A 19963-nucleotide genomic window follows, 5' to 3' on the forward strand; every position below is an offset into this window, starting at 1 on the left:
GCTTCAGAAGAATGGCCTTGTGATCTACTTCCAAAAAATCAGCCATTAAAAATCCTATGGAGAATAGTTCTATTCTGACACACACGGGGTCACCATGAGTCAGAATTGTCCCAATGGCAACTGGTTTACTGATTTATCTATGTTAGAAGTAGAAATATGTTAAGTGGTTGAGTGAAGAGGGATGTAGAAACTGTAGAGAAATCCATGAGATAATGAGGAGGAGACAGAAGAATGCTGGTAGCTTTGTGATCACAAGGATAAGGTGACTTGAAATCAGCATTAGACTCTGAAACAGATGCTGTTGATGCCCCATCCCATATTTCTCCCACCCACTTCTGAGTTCACCTGCAACTTGTGCAGACAGTTCCTGTATTCATTGACAGCTTCCCAGCTCAAGCACCTATGTCTTTCTGGTTCTCTGCCTGATGCCTTTCTTCCATGTTACAGGTGCTCGCTTACCTCACACAAGGCAGCCCAGAAATGCCAGGGATTTCATACCCTCATGGGTAACCCTCAATTAGTGAGGAATGGGAGTCATTGGTTAAATATTCCACCTTCTTTGTCCCTTGATAAGATAATTCTGAGGTGTAGTGTACATGATTCATTTAAAGGTCCCCAGTGGAATTGAGTCTCAGTTGTGCACAGCAGTATTCTGATCATTAACATGATAAATTGGCTTGTCTCCCTTCTCCATCTCACTTTAATTTTTCCCTGACTTCTACTTCTCAGGATCGTGGAACAAACAGAGTTTTCTTATGGGTTACCATTCTAAGATATTCTGACCAAGTAGAGCTGAGGTCTTAGTGAAGAGTAAATAACATCAGTTGAAAGGCCCAAAATCTTACTAATGATGTTGTAATGAGAATAACCACAGGTGGAAGAACTGTAGAGGAGACAGAGTGAGAGAAATGTAGTTTAGTTAGCATTATTTTGGGGTATGGAAAATGATTCTGGAAGGAGCATGATAAGTCAGTCTACATTGTCAGCTTTTACATTGGTGAAGAGGTTTACAGAGGACTGACCAGTGATGAAACTTTTTTATTTCACCATAACACCTTTATTTTTCATACATGTAGCAGGATAATATTTATATGTAGTAATTTTTATGTTGCTATTTTACCTATTCAAGCAATATTTTGAGTCAACACTCAGGGAACAAACAGCAACAAAAGAGTTCAAAAACCTAAACTCTGAGAGGATTTAAGTTATGAAAGAAGATAGGAGAAAAAAAACTAAGACTCTTAGGTGATGGGTAACAGAAAATCTAACCCGAATTGACTGGTCTAAAAGAGAATTTATTATTTCACATAACTGAAAGATCCAGGAATAGAACAGCTCTCAAAACAACTTGATTCAGGGCTCATTGTCATTAGGATTATTTATAGGCCCTGCTTCTAATGGGTAGTTCTTGTTTCAGTCTCTGTACGGTGGACCCCAGAAGACTGAGGCTTTCTTTACCACAATAGAAGATAGCATGGCAATAAAAAGAGTTCATACAGAAATATAGGAATTGTTTCTCATTGACCTGATTTGTGCCATATGACCATCGCGAAACAAAGGCCAGCATAATGAAATGAGGGTATTAACTTATTTTACTTTTTGCTTTCCAACCTATATGTCAGTAATCTTTTTCTTGCTTTATTGCACTGGCTAATATCCTTAGCCATAAGAATAGGCATCCTTGCTGTACTCTTGATATTAGGGGAAAAGGATTCAGTGTTTCATCTTTAAATATGATGTTAATTGTAGGTTTTTTAGAAATTTTATAATTTTTTTAATAGATTCCCTTTATCAGATTGAGGAAGTACCCTTCTATTCCTATTTTGCTGCATTTTTTTTTTTTTAAGTCATGAATTGGGTTAAATTTTGTTAAGTGATTTTTCTGCATCAATTGAAATGATCATGTGGATTTTCTCCTTAGTTTTGTTAGTGTGGTGAATTATATTAATGATTTTAACTTTGATTTTTGGGATAAACCCTAAAAGGTTATGATGCATTGTCTTTTTTTTTTTAAGTTGCTGGATTTAATTTGTTTATACATATATACACGTATGTGTGTATATGTATATGTGTGTGTATTTTTTAAATTTTCATATCCATCTTTTTGTAGGATATTGGTTCATAATATCGTTTTCTTATAGTATCTTTATCTGGTTTTAGTATCAGGATAATGCTGGTCTCCTGAAAGAAGTTGGAAAATATTCCCTCTTCCTCTGTTTTCTGAAAGACTTTGTATAGTAAGATTAACTTATTTTAACTCATGATGATGCACTGTTTCTCAAGGGATAGTTTTACCCCATTGCATAAACTGACAGTAGGAGAGGGGTCCATAAAAAAAAAAAAAAATTGCCATTGAGTCAATTCTGACTCATAGCAGCCCTATGGGACAAAGTAGAACTGCCCCATAGGATTTCCAAGGAGTGGCTGGTGGATTCAAACTGCTGACCTTTCGGATAGCAGCCCAACGCTTAACCACTGCATCACTAGGGCTCAGGAGAGGGATCATCCCCCTGAAAAAATTGAGTTACTATTGCTACTAGAAAGATGAGTGGAAGCTGGGTGACAGACACTATAAATGACCACTGTACACATTAAGGCCAAACAAGGCTTCGCATCCTTGAGACTAGATAAGATTCCTTTTGTTGGTGGGGCATGAGAGATGGAAGGGCATTGAATGAGGAGATGAGATTCTTAGTGAAGGATAATGAACAGGAACAGAGTTCATATCTAGACACTACCTAGTGGCCACTCTCACTGGAACCTCTTAGGAGCCAACTTCAGTCTCTTCATCTGAGCAGGCATGTATGTTGCATGTAGCAGGGATTTTCATTAATTCATCTTCTAATCTTCATTCAGTGAGTACCAGCATGTCTTCTGCTGACTTTGAGCTGGTGTGATGCCTCTGTGCCTCCAAATTTTGCTTATTTACCCCAGATGGACAACCCACCTTTCAGTGTTCTTGTGTACTCATACCCTATCCTGACCCAGGCTCTGGAGATAAGGATGTGAACCTGGATCCTAGAGAAGTGGTGAAGGTGTGGAAGAGGGAAATGCTTCCTGCACCCGTACTTGGATGGGTTTGGATAGTGCTTTGAACTGGTTCATTTTGGTTCCAACTGCTGCTGAGAATTTCCATTTCTAACAAGTTCCCTGCTGATAATTTGCATTTCTAACAAGTTTCCAGGAAATTATACATTAAGAATCACCTGGAGATCTTGTTAAAATGTAGATTCTGATTCAGTATATCTGGAGTGGAAATGCAAATTCTCAGCAGGGAACTTGTTAGAGCAAATTCTCAGCTGGGGTTTGAACCAGAATGAACCAGCTCAAAGTCCTGGTTTGGAAAGAGCCAGATGGAGCTCTCCAGTACAAGTAACCATCAAGACAGCAGGTCAGTTCATCCTTTTGAAGTTGCTAAAATGCTTTTGTTTTCCATCTCTTTCATCTTAATGTTAATCTTTAGCTGTGATTTTTCCTTCCTGGTCAATCATGAGTTATTATTTTTAACATCTGAGATTAAGGAAGATAATTGGCTTGGTTCTTTTTCTTTCTGCACTAGACTGTATCTCACAAAGCCTTATATATTTAAAAAAAAAAATTATAGCGTATAGTCTTAAGAGGGAGAATTTTCCCTCATTACCAGCTAGTAAAAAATTTACTTGGGCTTTTTTTACACTAAACTGTAGAAATCATTGTATAATAGTATACAGTACAGTAGTGCCTTGTACAATTAAACTGTTTTTTTTTTTTTTAAATGACTCTTTCGAATATCACTTAATCTTTTGAAGGGCACTGTTACGTACCAGGTAGCAACAGGGCTGAACCTTGAGGTGGTTTAGAACAGGCTCTGCCCTCCAAGTGCTCTACAGTCCTATAATGTGGAGGCCATGGGGACTGGAAACTGGCTGAGGAAACAGAGGAGTGGAATAGAATGTGAGAGGCTACTGATTTATTAACTTGTGCAGGACACTGTTAGGGCTTAAGCAGAGAACGGTCAGTGAGACTTGTGAGAGTTCAGGAAAGGTAGGTTAAGAGGTTATTCTCTGGGGTTTGTACTCCTAATTTTGCAGTCTGGGAGTTGGACATTCAGTTAATCTAAGGTGTGATTAAGCCCTAGGGAAAATGGACTCACCATGACCAAATTCTGATTTTAGCCAGAGACTAGTTTAATAACCTAAAATAGGAAATACCTCTTCCTAGAAGGGAAGTTTACATAAGACCAGAAATAACAAGAGCTATATAAATCAAGGCCAGAAAGCAACTTGGTGAATATATAGTATTTGAACAAAGTGGCTCCATTAAGGGAAAGCCTATCCCAACTACTTGAATACTCTTGTTAGGCTCCTTTCTCCTTAACCATGATCCCAATTCTTTCTGGAAGCCTTTCAAAAATGCACTAAGTTACTCCTTTTAAGGCTTTTGGTTGCAATAACTTTTTTTTGCACCAACCATTTCAAATTTCTTCACATAAAGTACATTTCGTGAGCACTCTTAACCGTAATACCTAATATTGATTGAGTGCTTACTATGTGCCAGGTACTATTCAAAATGATTTATATAGATTATCTCATTTATCCCTTGTAACCTCTCTGTGAAATAGGAATTATCTTCTTTTTTCAGATGAGAAACTGAAGTACGTGGAGGTTAAGTATCTTACCCAATGTTACCCGGTTAGGAAGAGCGGTTACAGAACCTGTGCCATTAACCGTTGTGTGATTCAGCCTCAGTCTTGTTTTTTGAGCTGGATGAGACACTAGAGATGATTTGGTGTAATCTGTTTTCATTTTAGAAATGAGTGACTAGAGAAGGTTATGGGGGTTTAGTTTATGTCTGAGACGGAAAACCTAGCGGCCAGCCCTTCTCGCACTTTCTGGTATCCTATGGCCTAGGGATCAACTGCTTCAATGAAGGAGGGTAACTCTGTGTTATAAGAAGCCAGAATTTTCCTTTTCTTTTTATAAATCCCCACGGGGTAAAATTGGTTAGATAGAAAAAGAAAGCCCAATAACAATATGCCACCGCAAAGGCTGTGAACTTTATGCCTTTCGTTCTCCTTTGTTTTTCAGATATTGTGTTTTTGCACCTGTTTCCTTTCTGTTCTTTCTTAAAAATCCACTTCTGAAAATATATCTAGCTTTTCTCTTTTTGGCTTACATGTCATAGGATGGTATCTATGCATACAGTTTATGAAGTGCTACAATAAATGGTTCTGGAAAGAAAATCAGTCCCACTGCCCCCTTCATTGCCTCATCCTGATCGGTAGGACCCACCCTCTTTAGGGTGAGAGGAAGTTCAGTCTCCAAACAGCTTAAGCTTTGGACTCTCCAGAGCAAGCACTGCCAACTTTCTGATTTATGTGTGGTTTTCATGACGAGGACTACTGTCTTCCATGGATTTAGGTGAGAACACTAGAGACTTTTTACTGGAAACCTCACATTACTCTTAATTTCTGGTTGGTTAGAGGCAGCCGAAGACACAAGTATGGTGTTGGAGGCTTTATTTGGCCTCTCTATCTGTGTTACTTATTACATGCTTAACTGTAACCTTATTCCTCATGTCCTATGTTCATTTTTACGTGTATTTTTCCCCCATTTTCCTTCTTCTCCCTTTGGAAAATGGGTAACTGTAAGCTGTACGTTAAGTAGAGTCATTTTCTCTCTGCTGTCATTGTCCATGATTTTATTAAGTTTTGTATAAAAATGCAAGTCCTTTAGGTGCTGGCCTGGCACAAAAATAAGGAAGTAGATAAACCAAGTAATATTCAAATCCTTCTGTCAGGAAATAAAGAGTCCCATGCAAGTTTTGTTCACTAATAAATAAAACAAGGCTTGTCATGCTGAATGACGCTGGGTAGTGTTTTATCCACCATACACTTGGATATGGTACAATTTATTTCTCTTGCTGTATTAAAGCCAGTGATAAAACTCTCAGGAACACTGACTTTTGCTAGAGGGACAGCCAGCCTAAAGGGGCAGGGGAATAGCATTTGCAAAGAAGGAATAATAACTATATTTTTAACTGTCAGAATGTTGAACAGAGGGAAAATTTACAACCGGCATAAAAATGGAGGAGCCATTTTAGAATTCAGGAGGTATGTTTATATAACCCAAACAGGTCACTGTGACCTGGAACACAGGACAGACTAGCTAAAACTTTTAATATCTGTCTGAGCTGCCCTTGTCCCTGGTTTTGATGTGCTAGGATGATTCACAACTTCTTTCTACTCAGTTTCTTTAGAGGAGAATGGAACTAATTTGATACTGTTTGATGGCAAACTTGTTTTCATGATCTATGTGGCAAACAGGTTGAGTTTGTAGTGTTAACATGCCTTTTTAATCTCTTTGAAGATGAGTTTTGGAAGCAATATCGCTCCTGTGGATACTCTTTGACCAGCTTGCTGGCTGATGAAATGTAATCAATCTAGGTGGAATTGTACATTTCATTCTTGTCTACTTTTTTCTGTGCTTTTGTGGATTTTCTTTTCTAGACTTTAGCAACAGAGGACCAGGAAATAAGGAAGTGATCAGGAAAAGGAACTGCTTTGGCTTCAGTCAAGGACTGGATTCAAAGTGGACAGAGAAAGTTCATTTAGGATTTGCCACAGAAACACAAGCCCTGCCTGAGCAGTGGAAGGGGCGCTGTCAGCATCCCAGGAATACCTGGGACCAGGTGATTGTATTTCTGCCTGAGGGATGTGGTAACGAAGTGGCTTAAAATAGCAGAAATTTATTCTCTCAGGTCTGGAGGCCTGACGTCCAAAATCTGGGTGTCAGTTTTGAGGGGAAGATCCTTTCATGTCTCTCCTAGCTTCCGGTAACCCCAGGCATTTCTTGGCCTGTGATCCATCACACCAATCTCTGTTTCTGGTCTTCATATGACCTTTTTCCTGGTGTGTCTGTCTCTCTGTGTGTCTTCCTTTCTTCTTATAAGGACACAGTTATTAGATTTGGGCCCCATCCTGATCTCAACTAACTACATCTGCAAAGACCCCATTTCCAAATAAGGTAACGTTCTAAGGTCCCTGGTAGACATGAATTTTAGGAGGACAGTATTCAACCTAGTATTGTGACCATGGGCAAGTTGCCCAGTTCCACAGGGCTTCAGTTTCTTCATCAGAGAGATCAAGAGTTAGAGAGCACGAGATGAATATGAGGTTCCTTACAGAGTTGCTGTGCCGTGATTCTAAGAAAAAGAGAGAAGGCGATGTTGGTCTTACTGATTACATATCTGGGCAAGGCTCCTAACACCTTGCACAAGAGTGGGTACTATAGGCAGCAACCTCTCTTGTCTTCTTTTATCTATCTCCCTTGATCCGAGGGAGATACCCGGTAGAGAAGGCTCTGTATCCATTTGTTTGCATTGTTTGGACACAGAGGAGAATTGGCTAGGCGTTTTGACAGTGTAGCTTCTTGTAGAGAAAAACACTTCTTCAGGGCTGACAGAGCCTCTTTAGCAGGATACCATGCTCTGCCAGGTCCTACTGCTTTCGGAGAAATGTGCCCTAGCAGTGCTGACAATATGTGGTCCTTGACTGAACAGCACACAACAACAATAACAACAACATTCCTAATTCTGTGGAGTCCCTGGTTGATGCAAACAATTAAGCACTTGTTGGCTAACCAAAATGTTGGTAATTCAAGCACACCTAGAGGCACCTCAGAAGAAATGTCTGGTGATCTGCTTATGAAAAATCCGCCATTGGGAGCCCTACGGAACACATTCTGCTGTGACACACGGGGTTGCCATGAGTCTGATGGACTCAATTGCAACTTTTTTTTAAATCCTAATTCTGGCATTTTTGTAGAATTGACTGGGCTTTAGCCTGAGTCCTAATGCAGAGTTCTCTGTGGTTGAATTGCCAGGCTAAATAATTTCTTCATCACCTAAACTGAAACCCAAGCTTCATCACCTCCCTGCCAGCTGCGTAGCAGATGGATAGATGAGAGCAGCACAGGAGTTTAAATGGCCAGGCCTCTTCCTGGGCTGTTTTGCAGAAGGTTATGGGCTGATATGTTGTCACGTGGCTGGAAGAAATAAGAGAGGCCCACTTATGTGTATATAGTGACTCATTCCAGTGTTTTACGCTGATTTTAAAGTGATAGGTGATATAAGTGTGATAGGAGATGTAAGTGTTACATAAATATGGACCTAAATTTCCCCATCTCTATGAGGCTGGAGCCCTGGTGGCACAGTGGTTAAGCAATGGGCTGCTAATCAAAAAGTGGACAGCTTGAATCCACCGGCCACTCCTTGGAAACCCTTTGGGGCAGTTCTACTCTGTCCTACAGGGTCGCTATGAGTGAGAATCGACTCAACAGCAACAGATTTGGTTTTTTTTGTTTGGTTTATAATGAGGATAATGCCTTTTCCTATTACAGTATTATTAGATGATAATGTATTGATGTTTAATGATAAATAAACATAATAAATATTTATTAAATAAATGTATACTATTTAAAAATCAGCATTTGAATATGTAATGTTTTAATTATTACAAAGTATGTTTACTTTGCTCCTTATAATATCAATGTTACTTATTATAGGAAATATTTTACAAAATTAGCATTTTTAGCAATCAGGCAACGAACGTCCCTTTCAATTATGAAATCCTCTTACAGCAGCTTTTAATTGTGGTGCCCTTAAAGTAAGGTGGTTTGTTTAGATTAGCTAGAAAGCTAATCTGATTAAGATTTGCTCAGCTCTTCTAAATTAATTTATATGAATCTCTATTATTTACAAAGTTATGACTTAGCCATACAAATACAACTCGTGGATAAGTATGCCAAAATATCTGTCCTAGTCTTTTGAGAATTTTTTAAAAAGAGTAAATAAAAAGCATATTGGCTTTTTAGGTGCTCATTCATATTCAGTGACACCATAGAGAGTTCTGGATTTTTACAATGATCATTTGGCTTGGGAACAGAAACAAAGTGTCCCTCTCTTTTTATTTGCTATTTTTGCTGAACTTTAAATTATACACATGGGTAAAAACTGGAAAATATGATAGTCTAGCTTCTTGTTTTAAAACAAATGTTGAAATGAAGACTAGCTTACAGTAATCAAAACTTAAATACATTTAAAAAATGAATAAAAGCCTTGTTTTAAAAGATTATGACAAAGAAAATAGAAAATCTGAATAAAAATAAGAATAAAATGCACAGTCTTAGAATCTTGCAATCTACCTTATTGTCAGCAGATGAAGTCTGGCTGTTGACATCTCTGTTGATTCAAGACAAATTTTCTCCTGATTTACTTAGCTCTACGGAAACTCTATGGTGCAGTTCTACTCTGTCCTATAGGGTCACTATGAGTTGGAATGACTTGACAGCAATGTGTTTGGTTTGGTTGGTTTATGAATAAAAAAATTAATAATAAAACTATAATAAATGTGGCTATGTGGTATTTCAAAAATGAGATGAAATGGCTTTTAAAGTTTAATAAAATTTTCAGGTATTTTGTTTTTTTAAAACAATAAACATCAGAAAGCATTTGTCAGAATAGTAACTGAAATTAAGATAAACATTAGTTTAATCATATATCTTTTAGGTTGATGAAAATATAAAATCTCGTGTGCTCTAAAACTGTGGCAAAAATTTAAAAATATAATAAATGTCATTATTAATGATCTATGTATCTTGAAAGTGTTCCCCCCAAGTTAAGTCTTAAGAGGAAAGAAACAGTAAGCGTCTGGACTTAAGAAAATGATGCCAAAAAAGAATTAAAAAAGAGGGAACAACATTGAAAAGACTTTGCTTTTGATCCTCCCTCATTCAATTCTGGCAATCCTCAGCAAAGGAATTTGGCAAGTCTGAGCTTTCAGAAGGCTTTTTTAGAAATATAGGTAATAGGAATGCCCTTCTTTACATCCTCACCCCTCTGCCCCCCGTTTATTTCTCAGTGCACACAGAAGAATTGGCAACCTAGACTAGAAGAGCCTTTTTAATTATATTTCTTCTCTACCGGACTATCTTAGCTTAACACAGGATGCATTCTCTGAAATAAGAGCCATCCAGTTCATTCCCTAGTGAGCACAGGGTGGTTTCCTATCACTGTAAACTCACCAACCTGCCCCTGAATTCAGATGTTCCCTTAGACCTGTTTTACCTATTTCCCTTGGAAGGATATTAACGGTTTACTGATTTTGATGCCAGCAAGCTTTTCCAAGTCCTTCAGACCAAACGTACTTTTCTGTACTCTTTTGGTAGTCATTATGTTAAAAAATGGAGAAAGTAAATTGAAGACGACACCGTTCTTTTTTTCAAAAGACAATATTCTTAGAGCATTCCTTAAACTCAAAAACGACTTTCTTTACAGCTTTCTTCTCTCCTTCTTGTAGATGATGCAGACACTCCTGGTTGTCAATGCGTAATGCGTTCAATTACATATTCTATTTATCATGTGTATATTGTAATTGAACGCATTACACATTGACAACCAGGAGTGTCTGCGTCATCTACAAGAAGGAACAAAGAAAGCTGTAAAATGTTGGAGCTATTATTGAGAGCATAGTCTTCCATGTTATGATTTTTCTAGAAATGCTTGCCAACATTAGTAGTAAAATATAAAACTTGGTCACTTTCATTTGAACAGCTTTGTCCCAGAAACCATTTTAGAATAAGGATTATGCAAATTGAGAAGGATTGACTTTTATATTATTTCCACCCCTCCTAGAATGCCAACCCCTTTCTACCTGAAGAAGCTGCCCTCATGGGATGCCTTTCTGACTCACTTCCCCACTATCACCTCTCACCAAGCCTTACTTTTCTAAGGTAAAAACTAGTTCTCTAAAACTACTTATTCACCGTATTTCTGTTTCACAGTTTACCTGGATTATAGTTGTTACCAAAGCATTTTTTTCCTCAGTTGGCTGTCACTGTGGAAGGAATCTCAAATTCATAGAATTAAATTCAAATTCATAGAATTAAAGCAACACACTTTTCTTCTCAAATTACAACTTGAATTAAATCCAATGACATATATGAGTTTTTTTTTTTCCTCTAATTACACAATTAAAATATTCTCAATGTTGGAAATTTGGAGAGCTCAGGAAAACCCCAAAACACTAAGGAATAACAAAACATGCTGAAACAAAACAAAATAACAATCATTTGTAATCTTACTGCTCAAAGAGAAGTACACTCAGTGAATGGAATTTATTTTATAAATAACACATATAATCATAGGTCCACATGGTTCTGGACTGTATATTCTGTTCCATTGTCTTCTATTTCCTCAGTTCAACTCTATTACCATTATTTTAGCTTTATAGCAAGTTTGTTTTTGTTGTTATTAGACACCCTTGAGTTGATTTCCAGCTCACATCAGTCCCATGTGACAGAGTAGAACTTCCCATAGGGTTTTCTTGGCTGTAATCTTTAAGGGAGATCGCCAGGTCTTTCTCCCATGGAGCTGCTCGGTGGGTTCGAACCACCATTCTTTCAGTTAGCAGCTCAGCACTGAACCATTGCACCACCAGAGCTCCTTTATAGCAAGTTTAAAACCCAAACCCACTGCCGTCGAGTCGATTCCGACTCATAGCGACCCTACAGGACAGAGCAGAACTGCCTCATAGATTTTCCAAGGAGCACCTGATGGATTCAAACTGCTGACGTTTTGGTTAGCAGCCGTAGCACTTAACCACTACACCTCCAGGGCTTCCATAGCAAGTTGAGGCATCTATTTTTATAAGCTCTCCAGCATTCTTCTGTTTCAGTATTTTCTTGTGTGTTATCTCTGTATACTTTCAGAGAAATTTTGAGTCAAAATGTCGTTAAAAATAGTCTTTAAGATTTTGATTGGAATTGTTTTAAAGATAAAAATTAATTTGTATAAAGTTGACTTATTTGCCATAATTAAGCCTTCCCATCCAGGAATATGTATTAATCAACTCTTAGCATGCCCCTCCATGGAGCTTTGTAAATTTCTCACATAGGTCATGTACTTTTCTTGTTAAGTCTATTCCTAGATCTTTTACATATTTTGAGAGCTATAATGGGTAGGATCTTTTCCCATTATGTTTTCCAACTGGTAATGACAAAATTCTGTATTATTCCTAATTAGTTTTAATTTGGATCTTTTGGGTTGATTGCACTCTTCACCAATTTATTTATTAATTTTGTTCCTTTTCTTCAATTTTATGTTTTTTTGCCCTGAATTCTATAATAGTTATTTATATGACATTATTTTATCTGTTTTGTATACCAAAAAAAAAAAAAAAAATCCAAACCCAGTGCCGTCCAGTTGATTCCCACTCATAGTGACCCCATAGGACAGAGTGGAGCTGCCCCATAGAGTTTCCAAGGAGCTCCTCGTGGATTCCATCTGCCAACCCTTTGGTTAGCATCCGTAGCACTTAACCACTACGCCACCAGGGTTTCCAAAACTTTTCCATAAATGAAGGCAACAAAGAGACTTTATCAGATATGCTGGAGCTAAGAGAGTATACTACCCATATGTGGGAGGTGGTATGTACAGTGATGTGATTAAAATCACGCACTCTGGTACCAGCCTGGCTGGATTTTATCCTGGCTCTGCTACTTACTATGACTTTAGGCAAGTTGCTTGATCTTTTTGTACTGCAAAAATGGAGATACTTTGAAGATTTAAATGAGTTACTAAATGTAAAATTCCCATGGTAGTATTATATAAGTATTTGCTATTATTGTTATTATTCTTATATTTATTTTATTATATTATATATTTATTTTCTGAATCACTTTGATTTAGATATGTCTTTTATAGACTTTTTTTTCTTTGAATACTCATTTATATATAACAAATATATTTGTTTCTACTTCTGATATAGAAACCCTGGTGGCGTAGTGTTTAAGTGCTACGGCTGCTAACCAAAAAGTCAGTGGTTTGAATCTGCTAGATGCTCCTTGGAAACTCTACGGGGCAGCTCTACTCTGTCCTATAGGGTCGCTATGAGTTGGAATCAACTCGGCAGCAACGGGTTTGGTTTTTTTGGTTTACATCTGATATGCAATTAGAATTAAAAAAATCTTTTCTGCTGTTCCCTTTTGTCTTAGATATCTAGTGCTGCTATAACAGAAATACCACAAGCAGATGGCTTTAACAAAGAGAAATTTATTCTCTCACAGTCTAGTACGTTACAAGTCCAAATTCAGGGGACAGCTCCAGGAGACGGCTTTTTCTCTCTGTCAGCTCTGGAGGAAGGTCCTTATCATCCCTCTTCACCTAGTCGAGAAGCTTCTCAGGCGCAGGAACCCCAGGCCCAAAGGATGCGCTCTGCTCCCAGTGCTGCTTTCTTGGTGGTATGAGGTCCCCAACTCTCTGCTTGCTTCCCTATCCTTTTATCTCTTGAGAGATACAAGGTGGTGCAGGCCACACCCCAGGGAAACTCCCTTTACGTTGGATCAGGGATGTGACCTGGTAAGGGTGTTACTATCTCACCTAATCCTCTTTAACATAAAATTACAATTAAAAAATGGAGAGCAACCACAGAATACTGGGAATCATGGCCTAACAAGTTGACACACACATTTTTGGGGGGACATAATTCAACCCATTACACCTTTGTTTTATGTCTTTTGAAACCATACTCTATTGCTTGTTTTTTCTTTTTTTTTTTTGGTTTCTTTTAGTAATTTGGAGGATTGCATCTATTTTAATTTTTACTAAAGGTTATTTTTCTTAAAAAAAAAACTTACTTGAAAACGTGTTTTTCTAATTACACACATTGAAAATTAAACCATATTGATTGTCTCGCTTGATGTGATTCAAAGGAATTTGCGCCCGTTTATTTTCTTCTCCCAAACTTCTAGATTTCTATTGGTGTGTTTTGTTATTTTTGATCTGAGTTACTACTGAAATTAATTTTTAACTCATGTACCTTTTCTTTCAATTATTATTTGCACCATTTTTTTCTATTTTCCATTTATATTTTAGCAGCTTTTTGGCTGTACATCTGAGTTTAAGTAATGGCATTATTCATTTCCATTTCTTTTATGCCACAACTTGCATATTTATGAGTTTTTTTGTTTTGTTTTATCTAACCTCTTCATAGCTGTAATATGACCTGCAAGCATTTTACTTTTTCTCCAGGATACATGGGTGGCATATTTTATAACTCCTTACGTGTTTGATAATGTCTTTCTGTTACCTTTACAAGCAAACGACAATTAGGATGTAGAATTCTTGAGAAGTAATCTTTCCCCATTAAAACATTACATATTTTGTTCTATATGTATTATTCTGAGGAAGTTGTCTAGGCCAGTCTGCCTTATTTATTTATTTTATTGCATTTTTTAAGGACTATTTCTTCATCTTTAAAAAGGTATTCATCAGGTTTGTCTGTGTTTAATTAATTACACCCCGTATAGGGTGAAGCTTTTGGTCAGCAGATTTAGATTTGTCTTCAGCTCAGTAATTTTATTTGTTACAAAAAACTCTGGTTTGGATAAAAGAATTTAGACCAGGCAAAATGGCTTATATCATTCTTTCCTAGCCCATTGATACAGACAATCAATCAGATATTTAAAAAAGAAAAATGGGCCAATTTATTGGTGTGGTGGACTGAAACATGGCAGAGAATCCAAACCCTCTCCACCGCCTACAAATTTCATACCCCTAACCCCATCTGCTTTTTCTAACCCTGTTCAAGTGCTCCAATGTTCATCCCCTGGTTGGGCATCAAATATGACTTAAAGGACTCCTTGTTCAAGGATGGAAGTCAAAGGCACATCAGGTTTCATATCCAATCATTACTTTTTTAGAGTTCCCAACACACAACGTCTTGTCCCTTAGGACAGTTATTGGTGCCAGCTGACCTCGAGTAGGCCCCCAACTCATGGCGACCCCATGCTCAACAGGACAAATTCCTGCCTGGTCCTGGGCCGTCTCATAATTGGTTGTAGATTGAACCATTGTGATCCACAGAGTTGTCACTGGCTGATATTCAGAAGTAAACTGCCAGGCCGTTCTCCTAGACTGTCTTAGATGGAAGCTCCCCCCAAACCTGGTCAGCATCGTAGCAACACGCAAGCCACTGCTAACAGGTGTTGGTGACTGCACATGAGGGGCATTGCATCAGACCGGGTTCCCCGTGGAAGGTGAAAATTCTACCACTGAACCACCACTGATCTCCAGGCCCTCCTCTTCCTAGAAACTGCAATTTGTCTAAAGTCCTCAAGGCTATTACCTCAGAAACAATTCTTCTCTCTTTGGCTTATTTTTTCCAAAGTTTGACTCAAAATAGAGTGCTTAATTTTTATTGGTACATCTACTTTATCTTGTTAGGGTGACAAAGCTTAAGGAGGAACTGAAATTCTTCAGTGGTCAAACTGTACTGACCAAGACAAAATGCTTATCACTTGTCAGTAATTATAGTTTGTAAAATTTGTTGATGCTTGTTCTCCTTTCTTCAACCTTCCAAAATAAGATTAAAAGCAACTATACTTTCTAAGGGAAGTTTCTTGGCAATGTTAGGTGTTTTTGTCTTATTTGCTTAGATTTATTTTTTAGTAAAATGCATTATTTATATGTTGAATATCCATAATTTTTATCATTTTTTTGTCCAGCTTAATATTTTTGACCCTTTCTTCTTCATTCTTGGCTAGGTTTATAAGTTTGTCCTCCATATGACTTATTCGACTTTCTGCATTATAGGTTCTGACCATTACAAGTTTTAGTTCAGTTTTGGGTACTATTAAGGCATTTCCTCACCTTTCCTTACATTCTTTTAGTCAGTCTGTCAGATTTTTTTTCATGTAACTGTTTTTTTCTTAGCTCATCTTTACTGTCTTTTTCAGAGAGTCTGGAATCTGTTTTCTTTGATTTTCTTGAGAGCATAAATAAATGCTTCCTAAAATTTACTTGCTTTCCATTATATATATGTTAAAATATGCTCTTTGCCTCTTAGTTACCATATTTATTTATTTTTGGTGGGCATAATATCTTTCTGGGTATCTTTTCTTCTTTTTATGTTTATTAATGGCTAAATGAAAAAGATTTATTCTGACCTGTGTTTGTCAGTAAGTAGAATGGAGGAATTTTCTTTGGGTCCTACCAACCTAAGGCCTAATGGTTGGATAAGGTACTAGAGCCCAGCAGTCTGGGAGAAGTTGGTGACATGGTCATCCAACCAGGGAAATTTCCTCTCTGCTTGGTTTATTCTGTGTGCATGGGGAAACCGATGTTTCCTGAGCCATCTTTCCATAGCTAGTTTCTTTTCCTCCTGGCTTACACACAACAATACTGTTTGGCTCCTACTTGGAGCTACTGCCTGCTGTTTCAGGCAAGAACCGTACCCAGCTAGGGGAGTCAGATTCCTAACTCACTTCATCACTGAAATAAACTCCAGACAGATTAAAGATTTACATGTAAAAAATAAAATAAAATAAAACTTTATAAGTACTTGAAGAAAATATGGGAAAACGTTTATATACTCTTTGGATGGGAATATGCATTTTAAGTCCAATGCAAGGAGAAATTAAATTACTTATAGAGTTAACTATTTAAAAATGGAACATGTCTGTATTGTGAGAAACTTCACTACATATACACTATTATATGATAAATAAAAATATTTATAACATTTGATTGTCAAAAATGAGTCCTTATATATAAAGAAATTTTTTTGCTAATCAATAAGGAAAATATGAAAACCTTAATAGAAAAAGGAGCAACATTAAGACATTATTCATAAAAGAGAATATATGTATAGCCAATAAGAACATGAAAAAAATTAATTTCATTAGTAATTAAATCAATGCAAATCACAATAGTGAATTACAATTTTTTTCTGTTTTATTATATTGATAAATGTAAAGGAAAAAAGGTAACAATACTTATATGGTGCATCATAGAAATTTCTTTCCAGGACCTCATTCTTTTTAATGGATAGATTATATATATATATATACATATATATATATATATATAAAACAAACCCGTTACCGTCGAGTCGATTCTGACTCCTGGGGACCCTATAGGACAGAGCAGAACTGCCCCATAGAGTTTCCAAGGAGCACCTGGTGGATTTGAGCTGCCAACCTTTTGGTTAGCAGCTGTAGCACTTAATTGCTCTACCACCAGGGTTTCTGTCTGTCTTATAGCCCAGGCCAATCTCTGTCTGTAGAGTTGGTTTGGGGAATGGTTTCAATCTTGGGCTATCAAAGGGCCCGGGGACCATGACCATCAGGGTCCCTCCAGTCTCAGTCAGACCATTAACCCTGGGCTTTTTATGAGAATTTAAGATCTGCATCCCACTATTCTCCTGCTCTATCAGGGATTCTCTGGTATATTTTATTGTGCTTTAAGTGGCAGTTTAAAACTCAAGTTAGTTTCTCATACAAAACTTTATGCATGCATTGTTACGTGACTGTACTTGCTATCCCTGTAATTTGACAGCACACTCCTCCTTTCCACCCCAGATTCCCTGTGTGCATTTAACCAGCTACTGTCCCTTTCTGCCTTCTCATCTTACCTCCATACAGGAGCTGCGTGTTTAGTCTCATGTATCTACTTGAACTAAGAAGCACACTCTTCAGGAGCATCATTTTGTGTCAGTCTAATATTTGCCTGAAGAGTTGGCTTCGGGAGTGGTTTTAATTATGGGTCGACAGAGAGTCCGGGGGCCATGTCTTCCGGGGTTCCTCCAGTCTCAGTCAGACCATTAAGTCTGGTCTTTTTACTAGAATTTGAGTTCTGCACTTCACTTCTCTCCTGCTCCATCAGGGACTGACTCTCTGTTGTGTTCCCTGTCAGGGTGGTCATTGGTGGTAGCTGGGTACCATCTAGTTCTTCTGGTCTTAGGCTGATGGAGTCTCTGGTTTACATGACCCTTTCTGTCTCTTGGGCTAATATTTTCCTTGTGTCTTTGGTGTTCTTCATTCTCCTTTGCTCCAGGTGCATTGGTACCAGTTGATGCATCTTAGAGGGCCACTTGCCATTTAAGACACTAGATGCCACTCACCAAAGTGGGATGCAGAACATTTTCTTAATAAACTTTGTTATGCCAACACCACAATTCAAAGGTGTCAATTCTTCAGTATTCCTTATTCATTGTCCAGCTTTCACATGCATATGATGTGATTGAAGTAGTAGTCTTATACAATATTTGTCCTTTTGTGACTAATTTCACTCAGCATAATGTCTTCCAGATTCATCCATGTTATGAGATATTTCACGGATTCATCATTGTTCTTTATCATTGTGTAGTATTCCGTTGTATGGATACCATAATTTGTTTATCCATTCATCCATTGATGATAGTTTCCATCTTTTTGCTATTGTGAAAGTGCTCCAGTGAACATGGTTGTGCATATATCTATTCAGGTGATGCCTCTTACTTCCCTAGAATATATTCCAAGGAGTGGGATTGCTGGATCCCATGATAGTTCTATTTCTAGCTTTTTAAGGAAGTGCCCAATTGATTTCCCAAGTGGTTGTACCACTTTACGTTCCCACCAGCAGTGTATAAGTGTTCCAGTCTCTCCACAACCTCTCCAACATTAATTATTTTGTGTTTTTTGTATTAACGCTAGCCTTGTTGGGGTGAGATGGTATCTCATTGTAGTTTTGGTTTGCATTTCTCTAATAGCTAATGATCGTGAGCATTTCCTCATATATCTGTTAGCCACCTGAATGCTTCTTTGGTGAAGTGCCTGTTCATATCCTTTACCCAGTTTTTAATTATTTGTGTTTTTGTGGTTGAAGTTTTGCATTATCTTGTAGATTTTAGAGATCAGACCCTGATCACATATGTCATTAATGGCTAGATAGTATTTCATGAGTTGGATGTAACTAATATCATTTACTCCCTTATTGATGGGCAGTATGTTGTTTCCATATTTGCCACTATAGTAAATGGTGCAATAAACATTCTTGTACATATGAATAAACTAGAGTCCCGGTGGGGCAGTGGTTACGATCTGTGGCTGCTAACCAGAAGGTCAGCAGTTCGAATCCACCAGCTGTTCCTTGGGAACCTTATGGGGCAGTTCTACTTTTTCTATAGGGTTGCTGTGAGTTGGAATCAACTCTATGGCAAAGTTTTTTTTTTTTTTAATAGGAGTCCATGAGTGGTGCAAACGATTACCGAAAGGTTGGTGGTTCAAACCCACCCAGAAGTGCCTCCAAAGAAAGGCTTAATGATCTGTTTCTGAAAGGTCACAACTATGAAAACCCTATGGAGCACAATTCTACCCTGTAACACATTGAGTTGCCATGAGTTGGAATTGACTCCATGGCAACTGGTTTGATATTTTTTTGATTTTTATTATGTGTGCAAGATAGATTACCAGGAGTGGGATTGTTATAACTAAAGGGATAAAGGAACTAATTGCTAGATTTATTTTCAAATTGCCAGGAGCAATTCACGTTTTTTTCCAACAGTGTATCAAAGTGCCCTTGCTCTAACTCTGATTTTCTCTAGTACTGGATATTATCAGCCTATTAAATTTTTGCCAACCCACTGAGTAAGAAATTGATTAACAATACTATTTTATTATTCAGTTCTCTGGCTCTTATTGAGTTTTATTGTGCTTTTATATGTTTATTAGAAATTTGCCTTTCCTACTTATTTTTTTTTTTTTTTGCACTTTTACATTTTTCTTATCAATATGTAGGAACTTTTTTTTGCATTAATAGCATTTTCCAAATACGTTATCCATATTTTGCCTATCTTTTTACTTTTTATTTAGTCAAGTATGTGAAGTTTTTCTCTTGGGCATTCTACCTTGATTAAGACTCTTTTTTAAAGGTCTTTCCGAAATTTACTCTTCTAAATTTTATTCCACTTTTGTATTTTAATTTTACATCTGTGTCTTTACTGCATATGGAATCTATTTTTTTATATCATGAGAAATTGTGTCCAACTTAATTACTTACATATGGATAACTAATTTTGACAGCATTTTGAATAAATATTTTTTCCTTTCTGAAGTAAAATACTATCTCTGTCTTTTTAAATTTTTGTATATATTGGCACCTACTACCA

General features: G+C 37.3%; 1 protein-coding gene across 38 annotated transcripts in view; it reads left to right on the forward strand.

Moving 5' to 3' along the window:
* Positions 1–19963, forward strand: part of SUGCT (succinyl-CoA:glutarate-CoA transferase) — a 796973-nt gene that overhangs the window by 320378 nt on the left and 456632 nt on the right. For 3 of the 38 annotated variants that reach the window (XM_064290186.1, XM_064290164.1, XM_064290181.1), the window contains one exon: positions 10672–10769. The exons of the other annotated variants lie outside the window; for them this stretch is intronic. The gene's annotated coding sequence lies outside the window, so the exon portion shown is untranslated. The remainder of the gene's footprint in view (positions 1–10671; positions 10770–19963) is intronic. 38 annotated transcript variants of the gene reach the window in all.

The sequence above is a fragment of the Loxodonta africana genome, chromosome 8 (genome assembly GCF_030014295.1).
Source record: "Loxodonta africana isolate mLoxAfr1 chromosome 8, mLoxAfr1.hap2, whole genome shotgun sequence".
NCBI classification, from domain to species: Eukaryota; Metazoa; Chordata; class Mammalia; order Proboscidea; family Elephantidae; genus Loxodonta; species Loxodonta africana.